This window comes from Dermochelys coriacea, chromosome 7 (genome assembly GCF_009764565.3).
Source record: "Dermochelys coriacea isolate rDerCor1 chromosome 7, rDerCor1.pri.v4, whole genome shotgun sequence".
Taxonomy (NCBI): Eukaryota; Metazoa; Chordata; order Testudines; family Dermochelyidae; genus Dermochelys; species Dermochelys coriacea.
This window is the reverse complement of record NC_050074.1, coordinates 107,327,025-107,337,075: the sequence shown is the minus strand read 5'-3', so window position 1 is coordinate 107,337,075 and position 10,051 is coordinate 107,327,025.

The window sequence follows — 10,051 nt, the reverse complement described above, 5'->3', positions numbered from 1 at the left end:
CACTAAATAACTTTTATACGACAAATCAAGCTTTAAAGAAAAAGTATGAAAATTTTACTGTAATGAGGCTACACTATGAGATCTGGTAAATTCAAGCTAGAGGTGGGCCTGAGGTTAAAACCCCACCTCCAAATAACATGAGAAGCTAGGAGAAGTTTGAATCCAGATCCCAACTCTCTAACTTGCTGCCAGTTCCAGGGACTTGAATCCCAGCCCCACATCCAGCCCACCAGCTCCCTCCCCCACAATCTAGAACCAGACTTTGCAGCTCAGGATTATCTCTAGTCTAGATAGACCAAAAACTGGGTTCAATTCCTGTTTCACCAGAAACATTGTGTGTGATCATGGGTGTGAGACACAGTCTCTCTGGGCTTCAGTTACCCATCTGTAAAATGGAGATAAGAGCACTTTCCTGCCTCACAGGGTTGTTGTATAGAGAAATGCATATAAGATTGTGAGATAGGCAGATACTACAGGAAATGGGGCTATACAGGTACTTACGATAGACAGAGAGTACTTTGTTTTGATAACTTTATACATAATAAAGGGCAGTTTGACATTATTTTTATGTTTACCTTTTACACCTGCCTAGCACATTTCAGTCACTTCTGATCAAGATATTTAGATTCTAATGAAAGTTTTCTCCCTCATAATCCTCCTCTCACTTCCTTTCAAGACCAGTGTTTCTAACATCTCAAATAGTCTGACATGGAAATTATGGTGAGGAGTCAAATGTAATAGATTGTGAAAATTTGTAGGTTGGGATGATTTCCCATCTAAAAAAATCTCATATGTAAACACAGCAATTTAAAATCAGAAAAGTGTTTACAAAGCAATATTTCTGTTTGTGTACTTGCAAATATAATGTCTCTACATCTCCAAATGACTGCTTTGCAATATGAATAATGTGGTTTGTGATAAAGAAATTTTGGCAAGAACCAATTTGTGTTGTTTTTTTCCATTTCTAAATCAATAAGTGTATTTATTTAGGCTTTTTATAAGAAAATGAGATTTGTTTCTGTCTTTAAACAGTACATAATATTATAGAGAAACTGGTTTTAAGAAGTCAGATATTTCAATGGGATCGGTCACTGATATTTGACTCAAATTTTTCTAATATCTTAGTGTGTTTTTTTTTAAACCTCGGAAATGTCAAGATTGCAGTGGGGAACAGAGTGGACTGCAAAGGGAGCCAGTTGCAGCTCCCTGGGTCCTGGGGCTCACCCTAAATATGGCAGATGATTATGGTCCCCAAAGAGCCATCCACCAGCTAAGGATTATGGGACCATATTGGTGCTCTGGCCATGCCGACCCCCAACCCCTCTATGTCACCAAATACAAGGGTCACAGGGCTCTACGCAGTTGGGGACTAGACCCACACCAAGACAATCATCAGCTAGGGAGATCCAGCAGCTTTCCAGCTCCATGACATGCCCAGAGCTGAAGAGATTTTCTGACCCAATATTTGATTAAAGTTATTTCTGTATAGAATAGTTGGCCTGAGAACACATACCATGCAGATGGATTCTAGATGCACTTTAAATGTCCACTGCATTTTTGCAATTTTTTCTTGTAGGCCCAAGCACATGTTCTTTTCCTTACTTTCATTGACTCTGATGAGTCATATGTATATTTTATTAGAGAAAGTGCAGTACATGTCAGAATGTAACCACTAAGCCCTTCAGCTAGTATATTTTTCTAAGTGATTTTCTGTATATGGGCAAAGAAATTATTGTAAAAAGGACCTGAATGGAATCTGTTCCTGAATATCTGGTCAATTGTTATATTTTCAAACATTTCAGATGACTTTTTTCTATAAACCCAAGGTTCCTGCTGATGTCAGTTTTTCAAATTCCCTCCCCTCCCCCTAAATTAACTGGTTTGAACTTCCTTTATCAGGAATGATACTTCATAGTGATCGGGGGGCGAGGGGGGAAGGGAGTTGTTCTGAGAAAACTGTGTGTGTGAAATGGACCGTGTGTTATTGGTGGGAGAAAAGATCTCTTAATCTTGGTGGACTAGATAAGATAAATAGGAATAGAATGGAATAAGACTGAGGAATGGTCAATGAGTCTCACACTGCTCTATATAGCTTTTGTTGGCTGTCATGCAGATCTGGCTAGTCATATGGTGCTGACTATTCTGAAAATACATTACTGTCCTAATATTACTTTTTCAGATGAGCAATTGCTTTAGTTGTCACAGGGAAGTTATGTATTAATAGATGGGGCAGTGATCTGGTCTGCATCATAGCAAATGGGAAAGGAAGTGGCCCTGTAGATAGTCTTCATGATGATAAGTTTTGAGAATCCCAGGACTGAAGAAAGAAGATAATAGTACTTCACAGGTTGAGTATTAGTACTTGGAAGACTGTGAGGTGCTCAGGTACTGCAGTAATAGGATTCATCTACATACCTGTAACTGGGGAAGCTCCACTCCTGTCCCGTGATCCTTGCAATCTTGTATGCCTCTAACCTATTTACACCTCAATGTGATTTGTTAACATTACCCGTTGTATCAATCCTGTGCAGCAGCTCTGTCTACAGCATTTTTCAGATGTCAGTCATTTCTCCAGGGAGATCTCACCCTCCTGAAATCCCTTTTCTCTTGGCTCTGCTAGCACTTACACCCGGTACTATTTAACTGCTCCTCCCAACTGATGGGACAATTATCTCCTGACCATCCCCGGCCCCATTAGGGAATGAAGTACTGTATTCCTCCATCGAGTCTTCTCTGGGGGGAACTAATCAGAGCTTAAGTGACCAGAGTGCTGGGACAGATGTTGGCTCTCAGCACTTGGTTATTGTACCTTAGATACATTTAAAATACACATATACTTACTAGTGATGCTTCTCTATCTGCTGCCAATTCCCTCCCAGAGAAGATCTAAGGATGAAGCCTTATTAATGAATTGGAACAACTGAACTGCACCAAACACCTGTGCTGGCACAATCATGCTCTTAATTTTTCTATTTCCTTTTCCAGAAAATGTTGGTAATTATTTCATATTTTTTCTTTTGAGATTTGTTTCAGCTTGGGTTCACTTCTTTCTCCTGCATTTTAAATTACTCATGCCTCACAGTCTCCTTGAGAAGGACTCTATCTCAGTCTGTCTTTTCTCCATTCATGCTTTGCCTTTGGCTTAGCTTTCATTTTGTTAAGATTATCTGTGTTCTATAACTTTTCTAGTTCTCCTACGTTCCTGGCTCCTCCAATGCTTGCCTCTTGCTTTCCTTTTTTGGATTAATTATTCCACAGCATTGTTCATCCACATACGTATTTTGTTTGCGTTATTGATTGAAGGGAGAAATGTAGAAACCTTAGTCATGAACTGAGCTGATGGGAGAACATTTGTCATTGTACAAATTTCTTGTTATTTTAATAGTGAATTATTAGACATACTTTCCCCCATTCTTTGTTCTGCTGTGGTCATGAGTGCTTCAAGAGATGTGGGTCACTCTCTGCTGGGTGTCTGCTAATATGTTTTTCTAGTGAGATACACACAAGACTACATTGATGATTATAATGATTTGTATAATCAGTAGCTGCCGTGACCTAATGAACAGGAGTTGTGAACAGTTCTTACTTAGAATTATTTTCAGAGTAGCAGCCATGTTAGTCTGTATTCACAAAAAGAAAAGGAGTACTTGTGGCACCTTAGAGACTAACAAATTTATTTGAACATAAGCTTTCGTGAGCTACAGCTCACTTCATCGGAATGCATTGAATGAATGAAATAAGCACTTACCCTCAACTTACAAACAACAATGAATGCATTCCGATGAAGTGAGCTGTAGCTCATGAAAGCTTATTTAAAAATAACTTAATTTCAGATTTGTAAAGGTTATTGGGTACTTTAAAATGCAGATTGATGTCTACTTGGATTTACAAAGCACCGAACTTCCAACAGTACCTAACTTCCATTGATTTCAATATTGTTTGCAATGCTGTTGCAGCTGTATTGGTCCCAGAATATGAGAGTCACAAGGTGGTGAGGTAATTATCTTTTAATAGACCAACTTTTGTTGATGGAAAGACCAAACCTTCCCTTCCATCAACAGAGGATATCATTTCACCCATACTGGCTTGTTGATTTCAATGGGAGTTAAGGAGTTGTTCTGAAGGTCTCAGTGGTTGCCTTGATGCATCTTTAGTCGCCTAAATATTTTTTCATGAGCTACAGCTCACGAAAGCTTATGCTCAAATAAATTTGTTAGTCTCTAAGGTGCCACAAGTACTCCTTTTCTTTTTTCGAATATAGACTAACACGGCTGCTACTCTGAAACCTAAGTATTTTTGAAAACCTGGCCTGAAGGCACTTTGGGGTTTCATTGAGAATCAACGGTCTTAGGCCCCTTAAGTAATTTAGACACTTTTCAAAAAATACTCTGGGTCTTACAGAATAGTTAAGACTATATACATCTTGCACTTCCCAGTTCTCTCTGGACAATGCAAGCTCATATAAAGACTGTCATTTTATCAATGGAAAATGATAGGCACAAGCCCTGTTATCTCGAGTGGAGGTTCCCAAACACTTTAATCCAAACACACTGGTCCAATAAAACAAGTTTATTAACTACCGAAAGAAAGATTTTAAGTGCATAAAAGTCAGGACTGGTTACAAAGAAAATAAAAAGTAAAACACAAACTAACATCTAACTTATCAAGCTAAAAGAATTCAAAGCAAAGGTCTTTCTCACCACATGCTTTTTGCAGTCTACTGGCTAGATCCCCTCTAGCCTGATCCACTTCCTCAGTTCTTCTTCCTTCTGCAGTCTACTGGCTAGATGCCATCTGGCCAGATCCACTCCCTCAGTTCTTCTTCCTTCTGCTCAAGCCAACAGAAAAACCTGAAAGAACAGGTGTTTTTGTTGGCTTGAGCAGAAGGAAGAAGAAGAGGAAGGTATGTGTGGTAGTTGTTTTCTATTCCTATACCTTTCTCCCTTCCTTGAGAATTATTTCCAGCTGGGGTTCAAGTGACTGCAGGTTTGTGGGATGGGAAACCCACTCTGTGTCTTTGCCAATATGTAAATGTCTTGTTCACACCTGCCAAAGAATTCTTCCTGCCAAAGAATGGACACTTAACTAGGTGATAGCTCATCTGATTATGTTCTCTCTGACTGAGGCATCAATTTGCCTATTGTTTCTGAGGAACTGGTCTGTGCCTGCTTTTCTAAACTTAGTAATGCTATACAGTAGAATCTTATAACTTTACATACAGTGTTATTACACTTATTTTACAGTAGAACCTCAGAGTTATGAACACCTCGGGAATGGAGGTTGTTCATAACTCTGAAATGTTTGTAACTCTGTACAAAACTATATTGTTGTTCTTGCAGAAGTTTACAACTGAACATTGACTTAATACAGCTTTGAAACTTTACTATGTAGAAGAAAAATGCTGCTTGCCCTTTTATTTAGTAGTTTAACATACTACTATACTTTGCTTTTTTTTTTTTTTGTCTCTGCTACTGCCTGTTTGCATACTTCCAGTTCCAAACAAGGTATGTGGTTGACTGGTCAGTTCGTAACTCTGTGTTCATAATTCTGAGGTTCTACTGTACCAGGACAGTAATGTTCAGCAGTCTGAGTTTTCAAATGATACCTCACAAGACACACTTCATACAAAATGTATCATAGTCTTGTAAAAGGGTGAACATGAGAGTATAGACTTTCACAATGGAAAAACCCTGTTTTGGCTCCTTTTTCAGTCTCCAAGACATAATATCAGAAAGTATCTATAATTGCACCTACAGTGTTGTTACAAACATTTCACAGTAATATTAATGAGAAGTGTGTTGTTAGATTTCAAACCATATAGTGCATGTCACCTTTTAAATAAATATCATCACACCAGTGTGGAGGCGGAGTGAGTATGCCAGGCCTGACAAAAGTTGCTGACACAGTGCAGTGATCCCTTTGCAGTGTCACAGAGGACTCCTATGAAAGTGGTGCAGAGGCCGCCTGAACCAGCCGAGTTGGCACATTGGCAGAGCCAGTGCTAGCCATTGGGGACCCTAAGCAGGAACATGTTTGGCCTCCCAAAACTAAAGTAGGCAAGTTCTTATAATAAAAAGCAAATGGGGTGGACCCCTGAGCTGCTCAGGGCCCAGAGCAATTGCTTAGTCTGCTTATGCCTAGCACCAGCTCTGCACATTGGGGCCAATGGGTATTTATGAATCTGACTCAGAATACAGTGATGAAGGAGGAAATACAGCTGTATGCTGGTATAATGGAGCAAACTATTCCTGCTGAGAACTGATGAAGAAATGGATTGTGATAGGCAGTGTTGTCAGGGGTTTCTGTCATAATGTTCACAGAGAGTGGGGTTCAAGCAGTGTGTGTAGATCACTTCTTCCTCCTCTTCAAATCAAATCTGAGTGCATCTTAGATCTGTGCCAGGTTCATAATGATGACTCTTCTCATTAAAACTGTTAAAATGCATGTCAAGGTGATACAGAGGGTACATCAAGAGCGGAGAGGTGATCTGAAGTATTTGCCATTTGAGAGCTGGAAAAGGGGGAGAAAACAAACACCTTCTTTGTTTCCGAAGCTAAACATATTCTTGGCACTGTTGATAACAAATAAGCAAAATATTATGCCAGCAATTAACAGGCAGGTTTTCATGCCCACTGATTTCCAGTTTGTTTGATTTGTAGTTTAACATTTTGTTCAACTACTGTAAGTTCCATTTCAAAGATATCCAAACACATATATTTGCAGAGCTATAGAGCACAGTACCCAATAAATTTATGATAAGTTGGTTGGTCAAATGGATTCCATGCCTAAAAGGAAAGATACTACCAGGGGAAAGTGAATGTATCCCCCTCCACTCTACCATGTGGGGCCAGATTGTGAGCCTTTCACTTGCACTGATGAGTTGTTCAGAAAACTAGGCCCCACTAAAATCATCTGTTTATTTACAAAGGCCAAAGCATTGTCAAGATAACCACATCAGAAAACAGCCCAGCAATGCAATCAAAACATATGAGAATGACAACCAAAAATTATTTGTATTACCATAGTGCCTAAGAGCACTAGTCCTGGACTAGGGCCTAATTGTTCTAGATGCTGTAGAAACACAGAACAAAAAAGACATTTCCTGTCCCAAAAACGTTTAGTCTGAGCTCTCAATCAATAATTACAATCAAAACAATGGTTAAAGAATGGTCTGTCACTCCTGTACGGATTTCAGTGTTTTACTCTAATCTTCCCCAAACCTAAATTATATAGTAATGAGCACTTATGCAACAGAAAGAAGTAAAGAATGTTGGGAAGGTCATTTTTAAAGGTTGTTTGTCATGCTCTGGAGTAATTTGTTCACAGGGGACAAAAACCTATCCATCTCTATCCAGCACCCTCTGGATAATCTAGCAAATGTCTAGGCTGGCAGTTATCCACATGTGCAACTCACATTTGAGGCAATAGGAGTACTGAGTATGGAAAGCCTGCAAGACAGAGTTTGGAAATCCAAGGCTCCTTTAGCTATAGGCAAGCGAGGCAGCTGACTTGGTGACAGCTTTCCAGGCAGCTAACTAGAGCAGCAGGTTTTAACTTGGTGAGAGGGGAGGCTGGACCAAACCCGAGCAGCATTGTGAACCCACGTGCCAGGTTGCAACAACACATACTCAGATTTGGCCTGGCCATCCGCTGTCATGACGGAAGGGTGACAAGGCCAAATTTGAGTGAGGTGGGGTGATATCACATTGAAGTGTTGCCTACCACAGCCAAATTTCTTGAGCAACCTTTGTTGGTAATATGAGGCACGGTGAAAACAATTTTACCATGGATTCTTTCCACAAACATTTTGTTTGCAATTTTCAGCAATCTCTGCTGTATGTTTAAACTCTAATTTTGCAACTAAACCTTCAGTACTTATGTAACTCCCTTGCCCAGTTATGTTACAGCATAACAGAACTGGTTTCAGAGTAGCAGCCATGTTAGTCTGTATTCGCAAAAAGAAAAAGAGTACTTGTGGCACCTTAGAGACTAACAAATTTATTTGAGCATAAGCTTTCGTGAGCTACAGTTCACTTCATTGGATGCATTCAGTGTATGTGTCAGATTCAGTTAAGAGAATGCACTGTTAATTACAAACAAACTTATCAGCAGAGTTCTGCAAATGGTAACTACTTAAATCTTTAAGAAGTAGAATATTCAAGGGTATATCAAGTGCTTGGGTTTGGTGAGCAGAAGAACTAAAATACGGTCAGGACACTACAGTGATGGATATTATAAATGTATATTTAATAATCAAAATAAAGTTGTGGGAATAGTTTTGAGACAGAAAGATAAAATCTGATATTTTAAAATTAAATAAGCTTGCATTAAAAGAACCTTATTAAGGTTGTCAAGTCAAGCATTCAAAAATTAGGAAATACCATAAGTGAGCTTGCCTGGGGAACACAAATTCAGCCTTTTCTGCATGTGCATTATGATGCAGTCTTTAATTAGATGACCATATGCTATTTCCCCTCATTCCGTTAATGAACAGTTATTCAATATTTTTTGTATCATTCTCATTCAATATGTGGCCTCCATTCCTTTTTAATGCATGCCATACAAAGCTATTCATTTACTTGGGTGTTTCTATTGTGCGCTCTCTAGCAGGTGAGTACTTCAGAAATAAAAATGAAGCTGTATGATTAAATGGCATAATTAATCCTACATTATAGCTGGGCAACTGAGGCACAGCGAGATTAAGGCCAAAATTGTCAAGTTTCCACTAATTTCCAGTGCTCTACTTGATGTACCTAGAGCTTGATCTTTCCAGAGTATGTATCAATTTTATATTTTCCAAGCACAGCTTCAATTGAGTATGCTGCAGTATCTGCATACTAACAGGTACTCTGAACAGCCAGTGCATCCTGGTGGTTCATGAAACATGTTGGTATGCAGGTACTGTCTGGTCTCTGTGAAAGGGGGGTTCTTGTAATAGGGTGGTCTGCCTCTTTAAGGGGCTGGGGAGCAGCCAATCATGTTCAGAAGAGAAGCCTCACAGGCATGTGCTGGGAATCATCCAACCCAGCTGAGCAGTGTCAGGTGATGGTGTGATATTACTAGCTTGGGAGATATAGATTCCAAGGCCATCAGGAACCATGGTGGTCATCAAGTCTGGACTGCAAAAATACTTTTCTATAACAGCAGCAGAAGACTGCAAGAGGCCCTGACTGCTCAGCTGCTAGGGCAGAGACACCACAATTTGTGTTGGGAATAGGACTATTACTTTGTTTCCTTTTGTGTGGGTGGGTGTTGGACAACCACCAAAGCCCTGAGACAAAAGTTATAAACTGATCTGAGAGTAGCTGATTATTTTTCTTCAGGCTGGTGACTGAGTCCTGCAACCTACACTTCTTCTCCGAAATCTACCTACCCCTAAAAAAATTTTAAAAAAGAGAGTAGCATAAAAATGATGTGGAATTTCTTAAAGCTAGCTTTTTCTGGAGGAAGTAACTGAAATAAATGATAAGAAATCAAAGCAGCATTAAGGACACCTATATTGTTATCATGGTTTACCAGAACAGCTTGGCAGCAAAAGCTTTTATTAAAGGTGACCCATGTAACACTTCCTTTTAACTAATTTGATAGAGGAAAGATCAGATTTCAAGGGCTGCCTCTATATATTTTCAAGCAATGCGTATCTTAAAGTTCATTGCTTTTCTTGCACCGCTAAACCCAGTCAAAATGTATGACTCTGTGACTTTCGTTTGGCTGTTGCTTTTATATGCAGGTATTGTGTCTAAAATGTTCTGATTTCTCCCATTTTTTCTCCTTACCCATAAAAGGATGAAGACAAGTTTTCAGAGAGCTATTCAGGTAGAAAAGTTGGCAGCCTATACTGCTGAGAAAAACTATTACCTAAATTCCTGGAACTCTTTAGTTCAGTTAAACTATGGGCCTGATTCTAACTTCACACCATTGTCACTACATTAACTTCAGGGCAATTATTTCTGATTAACGTTGATGTCCTTGTGAGGAGAATCAGGTCCTGTGGTTTTGGTCTTTGCAACTAATGACATGGTTGTTGTTTAGTGCTTGTATAATGCTTTTC